The sequence below is a fragment of the Ixodes scapularis genome, unplaced genomic scaffold, assembly GCF_016920785.2.
Source record: "Ixodes scapularis isolate PalLabHiFi unplaced genomic scaffold, ASM1692078v2 PGA_scaffold6__148_contigs__length_123643588, whole genome shotgun sequence".
Taxonomy (NCBI): domain Eukaryota; kingdom Metazoa; phylum Arthropoda; class Arachnida; order Ixodida; family Ixodidae; genus Ixodes; species Ixodes scapularis.
In genome coordinates this window covers 70,176,968-70,192,099 of record NW_024609881.1, presented here as the reverse complement: position 1 = coordinate 70,192,099, position 15,132 = coordinate 70,176,968, and the positions used below count along the sequence as shown (strand labels likewise).

The window sequence follows — 15,132 nt, the reverse complement described above, 5'->3', positions numbered from 1 at the left end:
AACCTTGATATGCACTTCCTAAACCTCCGTGTCCAGTGCCAATAGTCAGGCAGTTGCGCTGTGCCCCAAATCAACTCTCTGACGTCGCACCGCGGCGGTGGCGCTGCTGTTGGCATTGCGCATGCGCAGACTGTTCATCTCAAGCGAACCAAGCGAACCTAGTTTATGCTCACGCACAGTTCGTGGACTTGTTCGTAGACATTGTGTTGGCCTATACATTGCTTGCGCTGACGTCACTCATTCGGGCATAATGGGGGAAAGGGCGCGTGAGAGGCTAGCTTCCGCCGCGTTAACGCAACACCACCGAAGGCCGCATGCGCTCCTCCAGTGACGTCACACGAGTCGGCGGGTGAATGATGGTGAACGTAAATGGCAAGGACAGGATCGCACATCAGTGCTGGCCTCGTCCGGTTCTCGTCATTTATGTAATTCTCCTCCAACACAGTAACTTTACCAGTACTCTCCACCTCCACGAGCGAGAAAGATGGTTTTTCGTTTTTGCGCATGCGCGTCTAAAGTTTTGCGAACAAACTTCACAATATCTGTAGCTACAGCGTTGAAAAAGAAGAAGCCTGTAGAACTTATTCTGTTATGTCACTGTATCACCTTTAGAAGCTATCGTTTTTTCATTTTGGTAGTTTCACCGAAAGCAATGTGTTTATTCGTCGAAAATGAAAACTGAAGACCTCTTCGAAAAAGGTGCAAGTTGCGTCGAGTCCCACCTGCAGAGTGTGCTGCTGGTCGCCGAGTAGACTTCCCTTGGACCAAAGCGTGATATTGACAGGATATATCATAAAACTTAGACTGGTGACCCGGACGGTATAATATATGACAATCGTAAAGAGTGTGGGTAAGAGAAACGAGCCCGGAGGAACAGCAATGCCGTTGCTGGTAACAGGGCACTTTGTGGCTCCAACTCGAACTGGGTATCGTCAGCCTTACACAAACGCTTTGATGAAGTGAAGAGGTCTTCCGCAGAGCCCTGGGTATTGAGTTCCCTGGACCACCGAGTGTAAAAAAAAGTGAATCGAACACCTCCTTCACACCAATGGCACCCACGATGCGGTGTTTGCAGGAGGATTCTTTGCCGAGGACGTCGTGGTGAACTAAGGCAATGCTGTCTTGAGCGACTAGATTGCTTATGAAACCGGTTTGAAACGGATGGAGTAGGGCATTCAGGCACACTAGGATGGAGTTGTTCCTCGGTTTGGAGATGCTCTCGTTCGATTAAGTCGAGTGCGTAGCAGAAGTGTTTTTTTGGCATTTCGGTAGTGTTACAACGTCTCACGCCGGTTATAATCATCGACTAAAATGATTTCTAATAGCAGCTTGAGAAACGCGGGGTTTTGGCTTATCATGCTCATACTTCTTTACGCGTGATTCGTTCCTGGATGCCGTTATCGGCTAAGATCTGCAATCTCATTGGCTGCGGATAACATGTTCGGGACTCGTCAGTCCCCATGGGCTTTTTAAACTGTTAGTTACTGTGGTAATTTGTGTAAATACTTCTCTGCAGTCTCTGGCTCTATTTCATATTGAAAGATAAGTCAATGTTCGAGGCTTAAAACTCAATTGATGTGCCATAATATACAACCGCGAGCTGCGTAAGAATAATAATAATAATTGTCTTGTATGTATCTTCCGACAGCCGGAAATCAGTTAGCCTTAATTGGCGTCTGGCGTCTCAGCTGTAGATGAGAAATTCAGCCAGTGCAATAAAACCGCCAACCTGGTGTCTTTAACGTGGACAACGCAGTGTGGTATACGCGACCTCAAGTCCCATGGCTTGTGTTGCAAAGAGAACTGTTGGCTCTGCTCACCTTCGTATTTCCCAGGTGTTCGCAATAAAAGTGAGAGTGATGAACACACCTGTCGAAACGAGCTTCAGGCACTATAATTGTGGTGAACGAACTTGTGAATCTAATCCACGCACGTGCGTTTGGTTACGACCGGGTGTACTGTGCATCCTCGTGATCTCTTACTACGAAGAAACACACTGGCATAAAATCTCTTGATACTTCTTTTACAAGTAATGACAACCAATACATATGACAAAGCACAATTCGCTGAAACAAAATGGTGGCATTCAGTTGAAACATCTGCTGTGCGCCGCCATTTGCTTCCTAAAACCTGCACCGTCACGCAGTCGGCGCTTCAAAAAAATGTCGCTACTTGTAGGAAGCTATTATCTAGGGACTATACAGCCGCATGGCGCCATCTATGAGGCTTCCCTTGAACTGCCAACTAGATTGAAGGTTTTGCGGTGTTTCCGATATTAAATGTACATGCTATACATAAAACAAATAGTTGTGTATAACAATGTCGAATAGTGTTTCAAGTCAACGTGAAAAAACATTTCCGCGAAATACTAGAAAATATAAGGAAATCGCAAGTGTTCTCCGGCTACGCGACAGGTGTCGCCGGTGTATTCTCTCGTCGTAAAAGATCACCAGAGGTTGTAGAGCACTCAGTATGGACGAAGCACAAGTGTGTGAACCAGCCTTAACTGAGTGAGACCATACCTCAGATCCCGCTGGATGAGCGGTCTCTCGTAGAGAAAGACGCCGCCGTGAAAGTAGACCATAACGTCCAGTCCTGCACTTGCATCGAGAGTCGGCGTCCAAACGTTGAGGTACAGACAGTCCTCCTGGCTCACGATCCGAAGCTGGGCGCACCTTGGCGGGAGCTCGCAACACGTCTTGACTCCCGTCCACGGTTTGACAGGAACCGGCTTTCGGAACCTCAGGGGGCCAAGGGGTGGTTCCGCGAAGGGGATGCCCAGGAAGGAGTGGATGGTGCTATTCAACACGTTCTGTGTTAGGATGACGGTTGGAAATAATTTAAAAGACTCACTGACAGCATGGGAACGGTGGGGACTCTTTCTTTCGGATGCCCAACCGCCTGCACGTGTTCGCTGCGCGTGGACGCTCCAGACACGCGAGACGCCGAATCATTGTCGAACGTAGAATGGTCGTGGCGTAGGCGAGGCTAGGGTGCCTCAATGTCCTTCTGTTTAGGGTGATGCCACCCTTTGTAGTACCCGATGCCGACAGCACGCGCTCACGGGAAAAATACAAAGAAATCGACGAAAACAAAATGTCGCCATAGCACAGTCAGTGCCACAAACGCGTGCAGGGACACGCTCTTTCACGCGCTTCTGAACAAAAAATACAAATAAACGTGTGGGACAAAATGGCGAGATGCCATCACCCTAAGCAAAGCGCGCATGGAGGCACCCTAGGCGAGGCAATCGAAATACCTCCCTGCTGTTCTAATGCCGTTCTAATCTTATTAGTCATAATTTTCCGTTCACCCTTAAAGAAACTCCGCCTTCAACGTGAGCTCGCTGGCTTCCGCAGTGCTTTGGTTGCACGTTCACACTTGTGTTAGCAAGGGCAGAAAGCTCGCGCTGAAGGCGGAGCTTCCACTCTTAGCTTGAAGATGAATGGAGTATATAGTGCCATCTGATACTCCGTTCACAAGCGCGAGCTAGCCCGCGCTTCTGGGTTTGAGACACGTATTTGAGCGCCAGCGCTCGTCCTGTGGAAAGATCGCTTCAGTGCAGCGACACGGAGCTCTCGTGCTTTTGGCATTGAGTGCAGTCTCAGCTTAAAGGGGCAATGCAACCATTTTTGTACTTTGCGTAAATACCGCTTAAAACGGATCCCTAACGTTAATGACCCATGAAACACGCGTTCGTTTTTCACCCCACGCAATAGAAGTCCCAGAAAAAAATTAAAGAAAAACGAGCAGCGTTCACCCCCCCCCCCCCCCCCCCCCCTCGCAGCCAAAAAAAGCGGCCACGAGATCTGGAGCCGATTATATGCCGCCAATGTTGATCATAGCCACAGGCTGGGGTTGGCAAAGCACAGGACACGCGCTGAGTTCCCGACATTGTTATGACTCGGCTATTGTCGTCGTTGCAGCGATTGGACACGGGCCACCACTTGAATGCTTCTCGAGCTGGTAATTATCACGAGCCCAAATCGAGTGCCCACGCAATGCTCGGGTCCAATCTATGAACCGCATTCAAATATCGTTATCGGGGTGTACTGCGGTCCCCACGTTACGTCATCAAATATGCAAAGGAGAGTGAATGAAAATGATCGCTTTTGTCCTTGAAATTACACCGGAACAAAGGAGTTTCTTGGCCAGTGACGTTGCGTGTGAGTATCCTTGAGTCCCACTAGTGTCAGTAAGCTCGTGTAAAGTGAAAAACATTCCAACTGAATATGGTTGCACCGCTCCTTTAAAGGCTGGTTTACACAGTCACGTTTTCCCACGTTAGGTCACGTTACGAGAGTTTACGTCTGTTTACGCCACCAGTCACCGGTACATATGTGCTTTATATTAAGCGTGGCTGTCAGTTCAAGGAGACAGCCTGGCACGCGACTTTCCAGACACAAATTTTTCGGTGACTTGTATGTAACGTAAGGAAACGGTGCTGTCTGAACCAGCCTTAAATGTGAATGGAGCATAGCAGATATTCCCATGTGGTGCCCATTGTGTCCACCTTCGCACCCTGACTATTTCGTGAAGTATAGTATTTATATTGATTAAATTACCTACTTTAATAGAGTAGGCGATTGTGTTGTGTGCATGTTTACACAGCCGGATGTTAGTCAGCCCTAATGGACGTCAGATCTCTCAGCTTTAGATCAGCAAGTTAGCCCTTGCGGTACAACCGCTAGCCTGGGGTCTTTAACGTGCACCACGCAGTAGTGATACATGACCGCACGCCGGTACGATGTTCATCCTGATCAAAACGGGCAGGGGTAAGGATTAAAGTCAGTTTTTTTTTTTTTAATTTTTACCCCGGGTTCTTTTCTTATTTTTATGCAACCTTCTTGTACTCGTAAAAAAATACCTAAAGGGAATTTACAACGATATTGGGTCAGATTATTTTTATGCCGATTTGCATTTTTACTTTAGCTAATTCTAGCCTTAAAAAAGTGAAAGTTGGCCGGCTGCCAAACACCTGCGCCGCTAATTCTTTCGACCGCACTGCTCAAAAGGCATATCCTGCCTTTTGCCCGGTTATTCCAAAACAGCGCGTATGAATAAAGAAACAAACAAACTGCAGAGAAAAGAAGACAGGAAAACAGAAGAGGCAGGAGAGAGGACTGCGAGGCGTTTAAAGAAAGAAATAAGACGGTCCTGGAAGGCTGGAACTGGAGAGAGCGTCCGCTGCGGTTTCACAAAGCAGAATTCTGCAGAACATGATTTTATTAATAGATTGAAATACAAATGTGAAGGCTCGTTTCCTCTGGACAAGTATATTGGCACTGTTGTTGACCAAATGTACTTACTTGCAACACTGCTGATCTAGACGCTTATTTATCGGGGGTGTAATTTGAGGTATAAACGGCTATATTAAGCGTTGTCTCTCCTCTGTGAAAGCTTCATGATCTAGTGGCGGGAATTGCAGTGTTGACGTAGTCGCAGAGACTGCCTCTTGGCGACGATAGTCAAAAGCGGCTCATGGATTGTGAACGAGCACAGCGTCAGCACTCGATTCGGGCTCGTGACATATGACACGGCGAACATTCGGGTAGTGGCTTATGTCCATTCGTTACAATGACAAGTATAGCTAAACTCTAATCAGGCGTGTAACTGAGCATGTGCCCTCTGCTTTACCAACCCCAGCGCGTGGATACGATGGACATGGGGGGCGAATAATGGGGACGAGATCCCGTGGTTGCTTATTGTGCTGCGAGTTGAAGGGGTGAAGGCTACGACAGTGATCGTATTTCTCAATTTTTTTTCTCACTATTTCCGTTCTGCAGAGAAAAAAATAATGAGTGCAAGTGAAGGAAATATGGCGGTGGCGAAAAGGAGTGATCACATGAGCAGACGACATGTCGGCCATAATTTCCTCGTTCGTCGGAACACGTCTGGTAGTTGTTTGCGATCAGAAACATCGTACCTTTCCAGTTGTCTTCCCTCTCCTCGTTCGTAAAGCACCGGTAAATTACCGAAAGCTGTAGAAAAAGTAAGACAGGCATTGCTACCCCTAGTGGACGTCACCGGTGTTCGGAAAACGAAAGCCACACCTCAACGCCACTGCCTTTTCTTCGCGTGGAACAGACGAGTCTTAGACGTAAAGGATGCCTCTCTTTGTCTCTACCAACCTTCTGGCAAAAATTGACGACTTGCAAACTTTAACTTCGCAAAAATAAATAACGTGTAAAAACGAGAAAAAAAGAAATAAAATCACACGGTAATATATAACTTTCCTGGCATTCACTGTGACGGGCTTAGGATAAAAAATCAGATTTGAATGTTGGAACCACCTGTTGCATATTTTGGGGAGAGGTAGAGAGTTTTTGGAAGCAGCTGTACCATCTATTCCAAAATGCTATTAAGCTGCAGTCATAAACGATGTAATGGTATTGCAACTTATCACGCGTTCATGTGTTACTACTGCTCTGGGATGAGAAGCACTGACCTGTCGGAATCCTTGTATGAGACCACTGTGAATTTCAACGATCTCGGTGTTGTCCGTGAGTAACTTTCGTCTATGGCGACCACTGGATTGCGGCATGAGCAGGATCATCGCCAGGATTTTTGATAGAAGTAGAGAGCTCTCAAACAGTCCTGCAGGGCGGCAGGAAAATTGTTTTATTATTACAATGATCATAAATTGGATTGCTCAGTCACAATACAGATAGTTGTTGATACGTGACAAAGTAACTTTTATAGATATGCCCCACGCTAAGACACGTAAAAAAAAAAACAGAAAGTGTCAGAGAGAGGGTATTTCTGTTTTATTTTGTGAACCTTTCTTCCTGATGGCGATGGATAAAACAAATATTTTCTACTATGCCTAGATTAGTTTGGCCAATGCAGTTAGATGAATACACTCCCCCTTTCTCAAGGAAGCATAATGCTGAATAGACTTTTTTTCTGGTACGTCGTGAATGAAGATATTTTATCTATGAGCGAATAAAAATATGTAAATTTGAGGGTAGTTGAGTTGTATTGAGCCTAAATACAAAGATTGTTCACCTACCGACCCACATGTCAAAGCCTGATCACATCACTAAGTTTTCACGGGGCTGGAGGTGTTCCACGGCAGTTCCATCAGATTACTTTGGCATTAAAGTGAACTAAATTTAGCATAATTGTGTCATTGATAATGGGAGGCGTCCGATGGTTCCCGGTAGGCCTAATCTGGACTTCTGCCTTCTTTTCTTTACTGGGTGGAACAAAATATAATTAGGGAATAAATAGAGAAGAAAATAATGTTTTATTTTCTCGTTCGGGTGTGACAAAGTAATAACCTGGGTGTATTCAACGTCTTGATCGGTTAATTTCTTGGAGTGAGTGCCAACAGCTCTTGAATGTACCCACCATGTCGTTTGCCACGATCCTCTAAAATATCAAAGCCTATTTCAGAAAAAAAAAAAAAAGACGACGAGGAATTTGGCAATATAAAGCACCCTTGGTATGTTTGTGTTTGTATTACAACTATTGTCAAATGCGGCAAAGCATGAGGCCTGTGCCTCGCGTGGCCAGTGTGGTCCTTGAAAGCAAAAATGGCGGCAGAGCAGTGAAATGAGCGGTCCTTGGAAGCAAATGGCGACGGAGGACTCGCTCGTAGCACGCGTCTCGCGCATTTGCACAACAATGGTCGTCGGTAGTTGCAAGAAACAGGAAGCGAAATTTTTATCGGGGAGTTTTATGTAATGGGGTGTTCGAGTAGGTTGTGCGCTGCGCATTGAGAACCTAGCGGGTGCCTGCTTCCCCTAGCAAAGCATAGCCCTAGCGTACGGTCAACTAAGCATTTCTAATAAGGAGTATTCACTGGGTGCCATATTTGTGGGTGATGTTTAGAGCGCGTGCTCTGAACGAGCCCGCATTAATAAGCTGCTAAGACCGGCAATCCTTGATGGTTTCGGAATGCACGTTACAAAAGAACTGTGGACGCTCGCCATCAGCACGCGCTCAGCAGTCGTGCATACAGCTATGGCCGCCAGTAAATACTTCCTATACAGACTTTTAGTAGATCGCGTTTTCAGGCCACGCTCTTTGTAGTGGGAGCTCGCGCTGCCAGTTCGATGCATGCTCTTAAGCGCGCGCCCTTAAAGGGGGATCCACACGAAGGAGAAATCCGCGGCGTTCCTCCGCGGATCGCGCATCACGTGAGACATACGTCATCCCTTTTTGACGCCTCGCGGCGCGTTCTCCTCCGTGGCGGAGGCGCGGAGGCTTTGTGCTGACAGCACGAAAGCTCCGCAAGTGCACGCGGCGGAGCCGGGGACGGAGTTTCCCGGGATGTTGACGTCACGACATCCGTCCGCGGAGTTCTCCTTCGTGTGGATACCCCTTTAGCGGTACCACCCATTTGAAAACGATCTACCAAAACTCTCTAATATGATCCTATGTATACTGTATCGTTGCCTGTCTCAGTGCAGGTTAAGTATCCGCCAGAAGCTGCGTCTTCAGCGCGAGTTTTCTGCCTGCCGCAACTTCGGGTCTCTTGAGCACGCCCAGCCAGAAGGCAAGGAGTTCGCCTGGAGGCTGACTCGTTTTCTTTTTTGGCTCAAAGCAACGTTACTAGAACACTCAGTTGGGAAACTCACCGCTGAAACCGGGGCCGCTGGCATCCACCGAGACCGAGCTAAATACGACAACAGCGCCACTCTTTATCATTTGTCTGTACTGTGGTCACCTTAAGCTTTAAGAAAGCACCTTTTTTTCGTAAAAACAAACGGAAAATAACTCGTGTAATAACTTTTGCTGGAGTTTAGTGCAAAGTGAAGGGCGCGCGATGTTTTCTAAAATCTTTAGTTTGCAAGGTTTTGCGGCACAATTAATATTGTTCTCATACAACCATGTGTCAGCGGTGATTTCAGGTAGCGCGTCCCGACTTAGGTGCATCCTAGCTTCGGTAGTAATACGCGGCGGGTCCGTTTGGGAGGCGGGGGTGGCACCTTTGAAACCCCTACCACTGTATATGTTTCGGCGCCAAAATGGCCGATTAAAACCAACATAGAAGCCATGTGCAGTTCCTTGAGTGGCCGCTACGGGAGAAATGGCGGCGTTCCGATCGCCATTAGCTCGGTTCTCGAGTACGGATCGGTGCCACTTTTTCAGAGCAGGCTCTATGGCAGTTTCCCAACTGAGTGTTTCTATTAATGTTGGCTCAAAGCATCTAGCATTGAGATCTACCGACTATTTTTTCAGTCGGCCAATCAGAGCTCGGCGTCGTTCTAACGTCCCCGCAACTCCTGCTCAAGAAGCAGATATACTTGCTTTCCGCATAGAGCCGGAAGATAGTCGGCCCTAATGCCCCATCTACAGCTGTAGATGAGAAGTTCAGCCAGCGCAGTACAATCAATAGCCTAGGGTTTTTAACGTGCACCACGCAGTGGTGTTATACGACCGCACGCCGGTACGATGATCATTCAGATTGAAGCGAGGAGGGCTGGGGATTGAACCCAGGATACACGAGATCTGCAGCGCGAGCTTTCTTTCCACGCGCTTTGAGCTAATGTACGCTAACACGCTCGGCCACCGATTCCTCCGTGCTCCTGTGCCTTTGACAACACTGGGACTGTACACTGTACAGCCACACAAGCCTGTCCGCCGTCGCAGCTCGGAGCCAGGAGAAGCGCGAACTTTTGCTGCTGAACAAAGGAACCCTGGGTTCAAAATCCAACCCTTGTCCCTTTCAATCAAGCTGAACATCGTGCCAGCGTTCGGTCGTGTGTCACTACCGCGTAATTCACTTTAAATACCCCAGAACAGCAGGGGCACTGCAAAGGCTAAATATCTCATCTACAGTGGAGACAGAAAGAGCTGTCTAACTTCCCGCTTCGAGAAATTAGACAGCCCCAATATGTAATTACGAAAGTGTCAAAACGATGACACTATCGTTATTGCCAAGACTGGAACCAGTCACGATCATGGAAGGTATGGCTAAACGTTGCTATGCCTCGGTTGTCGCAGGCACTGATATCAGGCACCAAGCATATGAATGCCTGTCCAGCGTTTGACTGCTGAAGAATGCGCTGAATTACGCTCGTGGACTCCGCAGCATCTTCTTTAAAAGTTGTATTTCATTTCGTAAGACTTCTTTAGCCATGCGATTTTACTATCAAGATTCAGCCGGCAAACATTCGCCAAAATTCACAACTAACTTGTTTTTTTTTCAAAGCCCCTCCAGCTTCCCTTGGGGGAACTGGAGGGGCTTTGAAGAAACATTTGGACAAGTTCAGCTGTAAACAGAAGGGAAACATGTATCCGGTGACCCTGTCACATGGAAGCAAAAATAACCTCCGGGCTATGTTGTTGTCGTCTGGCAGACAGGATGGCTGACTGTCGTCCGACAGTCAGGTAACATCCTGCCACACAGCAAGTAGGAGGCGGGCACATTCGGCCATGTATTTGTTGATTTCCGTTCGTGCGCTCTGAAGCGTTGCGGGAATGTGCTTCTACGAATTGCTTACGTGTTCGATGACCTAAACGTTTGCTACGGTCTGACATTTGCCAATGGCAGTGATTGAAAAACTCGGCATGAGAAAGTCCCGCTCACCATGTTATCAAATCGCTCTTTCCCTCTCAGAGTTGTTAGAGAGACTTTACTGGGAAATACTACGTGAGCCAAACGTGCTATTGTCCATTAAAAAAAGAAGAAAAAAAAAACGTGTATAAATTGATTTTTTAACGCATCAAGCTTTAATTTTTTAAAATCGTAACCGAAGGTGGGGAATTTTATGTATAAATAATTACAGGAGCGAGCTCAAGTTTAGGAGTAAGTCAATTGCAACACGTTAAAAGATACGACAATTCCTTTTATCTTTCTGCTTTATACCGTAGGTGGTCCCTACTTTTTTATATTGTTTTCAACCATGCATGGACTGGTTTTCTCTCAGTTTCTATCCTTGTAAACCTTCCAACGTTTTGTGAAGAGTGACTCTCAGCTGAGATGACGTTGTTTAAAAATGTCGACTGACTGTTTGGCCTTACCGTGTTTCCTCAATAACTATTCTTAGAAGTTGTAGATTGACAGTTTGAGTTTCGTATCTATAATTGGTCCATTCGCCAATCACTTCTCAGTTTTATAGAAGTATACTTGTATATTTGTGGTGACGCTTTGCCTATAGAAATTCGTCTAGTTTTTCGCCACTTTTTACGAATATTACTTCTTTTGCAAGAAGTGAATAGACACTTGGTTTTATTTACATAACGATACTATTGCCGCTGCTACGGCATTTATAATTTTATCATTTTATAATGACATCTCATCTGCACATCGAGCTTGTTTGCCATGAAGGCTAATGCCGCACAGTGAATATCTTGAATTTATCAAAAGAGGTGCATTTTGTTTTGATTAATTTAACCTTAAAAATTATAGTGATAAATCTAACGCCTGGTCACTGCTGCAAGTATTATATGAAACAATCAAGTTGTAATAAGGCGATTTCATTTTGCGTGCGAAAAACGTAGATGCATTAAAAAAAAAATAACTGAAAATACATTTGAGTCAAACTCTTGACTGAAACGAAGCTTCGAAACATATAAACGACAATTCTTCAGTTTTTGAGCTTTTGACTTTAAAGGGATGGACGACAAAATTTGCGATTTCACTCTTAGCAATCATAATCTGTAGCGTGGCCAAGGCGTTAATATGACGTATCAGTGCCGCAGTTAACGAATTGTTTATTGGGTCGCAAAACTGGGAGTGAAAAAACGACAAAACACGAGAGAAATAATGTATATGACCGGTGGCGCCCTCACGAATCCGCGGCCACTTTCCGAAAACTTCCTATTTTAGTTTGCCTACTTGCCCCACCCCCCCTCGCCCCAAAACCCCAAAATAAAATAAAATAAATAACAAGCTCTTGCTCGTTACTTCTCACCCCTTCCCCCCCCCCCCCCCCCCCTTCTCTTACGACTTACCGTTCTTTCTCAGTCCCTCGGCGCATTCTCTTATTTTCTCCATCTTCCACTAAGAGAGGAGGGTAAGCCACAGACAAGTACTTAGTGAAAATCGTTTTTTTTTGTTTCTACCGCAAATTAAAAATAAATAAAAATAAAGAGATGGTTCTTTGTACGGCTGCTCAGATTCCTAAGTGGTGCTTCCTTTAAAATAGTCCACCGGCGCCTGCTGCTCTTTTATGCACTTTTCCGGCGACCTGGCGGTCTATTGTTCTGGCGCAAAAAGCGCAATCTTTCCCCTATATAGAAGGCTATATAACCATAGCCTCCCCAACTCGGGGCAAAACCTGCACCTTCCGGGTAAGAATATAGGGCCGCCCGCTCGCCGTTGAAGAGGAAGGAGGAGTGAAGGGTAGCCGAGGAAGAACGATTTTGCTAGCAACGTCTCACCAGGTGTCGTAAATCAAACTACCCCTCTTTCTTTTAGCATTCTGCTTTGCTACCGAATCGCTTATTGTTTTTTTTTAAACCCTGAACAATTTCATATTTACTCGGAATCAAACAAGCTTATCGAGGGGGCATCGACACGTGTGCCAGCGTCACGCTCAAAACAGAAACGCTTCCGTTATCTTTCTAGAGCGCAGCTCTTAGGGGCCCGTTCCCGGCTTGAGCGGCGTCGGCGTCGGCGTAACCAAGGTCACACCAAGGTCACGTGACCCCCAAGGTCATCCCAAGGTCACTCCAAGGTCATGTGACCCCCCCCCCCCCCGCCGAGGTCACGTGACCTCCCCGATGACGTCATCGTCACTGATGACGTCACCGGCATCCGCATCGTCATCATCATCATCACTGATGACGTCACCAGTGACGTGACTGATGACGTCCCCGGCATCCGCATCGTCATCATCACTGATGACGTCATCAGTGACGTCACTGGTGACGTCACCGGCATCCGCATTGTCATCGTCATCATCACGGATGACGTCAGTGACGGCACTGACATCCGCATCGTCATCGTCATCATCGCTAATGACGTCATCAGTGACGTCACTGATGACGTCATCGGAATTCGCATCGTCATCGTCACTGATGACGTCATCAGTGACGTCACTGATGGCATCATCGGCATCGTCATGTGACCCCCCAAGGTCACGTGACCCCCCCAGTACCCTTCCCTCCTCCTCCTCAAGAGCTGCGCTCTAATTCGGTGTTACAGGGAGTTGTATTTGATTTTTTTGTTTCTTGCAACCAAAGAGGACGCCGTGGTGTAGTAGATATCTGAGACCGTTGTAGTGCTCCTCATTTTTTTTTCTCAGAGTTTTGCATTAAGTCATTATTATTATCAATAGGTTTTCTTTTTGTTTGTCGCAAGGTTTGTTTGCCTATTCTCACGATCACATAGACCGACACGCTGTTTACAAACAAGCCCGCGTTTGCCCACACCAGGTGTGGGCACTGCGCATGCGCAGAAACCAAATTCGGAAGGAGTGAAGTTTGTGCGCACGCGCCGTGCCGACGACAGCGCCACCGCAGCTGCGTGACGTCAGGACCGCGTGTTGCTCTATGGAAAACTAGGAAAGGGACCTTTATGATTGGCGGCGAATCGGTTCTGGTTCCTCCGCGCGTGGGATACGTTCGCGACTCAAGAACGCGGTCAGATTTGCAGATTGCTAAGTGAGCTATGTTAAAGGTAACTTTACGCTAGTCGTGCGAATGAGATATTGAACTTTGTGGCACAGCGAGTTAAGTACGGATTGAAACGTAAAGCGAGAGTACATACCCGCTGTTTTGAGTCCAACACAGTCCACGCGCTTCATTCACGCGCCACATCACAGCCACTATTGTTGATCCTTCCTTGTCTTACCGAGAAGCCGAGCTACTGAAGCGGGCGTTGACGAACCTCCATAATGGCAAATTCCGAGGAGAAGGACACTGTAGAATTTAAAAGGACAATAACCTGCCCTGTTGTAGTAATGATGAATTTAATTAAATGAAATAAGAAGAAACAAAAACTGAAGGTCGGTTTTGGCGGCGCCCATGCACAGCTGCTGCAAAAGCGCGTATAACCCCGGATCAAGGGGAGAAGAAAATAAACATAAACAAAATAAAAAAAAAAAAAAAAGTTACGAGCTTATTAAGCCAATGCGTGCGTACTTAATAGGCCCATCTGTTATAATTGTCATGAACAGAAGCACAGAGTGTTATGCCACGCGAAAAAGTGTATTTGGTGTTTTGTTTGTACAAACTACCCTACAGGGATAAAAAGCAGAAAAATTTGCGAGCTGATGGTGACAAAGTTTATCACAGAGTAAGGTTGGGGAAGCATGTTTTGCATTGGAGTGTATATTATCGACGAAATACACTATAAAACAAGCCCCTGCGTCTACTGATAGCCGGTCACCACAACCACGGCCACTCGATCCCCCCTGTTGGTGTGGCTTGCGGATGTTTTTCCGAAAACAAAAGAGCGCGCGTGAGAGGAGAACTTCTCCCATTTTCCGTGGGGGCGCTGCACATCGGTGAGCAGTCTTGTGAGCTGAAAGCTATACTCTGTTTCACCTTATGTTGTACCGCAGGAAAGGCTGTATGCGCGAGCTCCTTGCTCCGGGGCAGATCTCGGCGGCACAAGCTCTCGTGCACCAAGGGCAGCTGCCAACGCTATGAGCTCGCGCTTCTAGCCCGGTTCGCTGCGGTACAACACAAGGTGAAACGGAGTATAGAGAAGGCGCCCAACGCGCTCTTGCTCCGCTAACCAGATAAAATATCTACCTGTCATTGGCTTCGCCGATACCGAGGCGCTGCCGCGGTTGCAGAAGGCAGCAAAACTCGCTTCCCCCCCCCCCCCCCCCCCCCCCCTATGCACCGCTGTGCTCGGCGTAAATATCGTAGTGTCACTCTGCGCTCACGTGTATGGTTTGTGTTGGCATTTTGGAAGCTGCCGGAAATGTAAATGCGCGTTCTAGTTCTGAGTGCCAGACGGCGATGAAATGTGCCAACTCTACTCGTGAAACAGGAAATCCTGCAGTTGATGAAGTACAATGAAGTCTCTGCCGAACTTGAGTTCGCACCGCTGACTTACATGACTGGCTACTTGGCCTTCGTTTTCGAACAAAAGGTGACCATTTTTATTTGTAGAAATTGCCGTAATTTCAAAGTAATTAGCTGAAACATTCAACGTAGCAAACTAAAAAGAATTTCTCAGTGAAAACAAGGAAGGCTAATGTGTAGAACCCGCTAAACTTTGCA

General features: G+C 46.8%; 1 protein-coding gene across 1 annotated transcript in view; it reads right to left on the bottom strand.

The window, feature by feature from the left end:
* The window catches only part of LOC115317796 (acetylcholinesterase-1-like), a 48,733-nt gene that overhangs the window by 24,416 nt on the left and 9,185 nt on the right, over window positions 1–15,132 (bottom strand). Inside the window, exon 2 of the mRNA XM_040212784.3 lies at window positions 6,449–6,597. The gene's annotated coding sequence lies outside the window, so the exon portion shown is untranslated. The remainder of the gene's footprint in view (window positions 1–6,448; window positions 6,598–15,132) is intronic.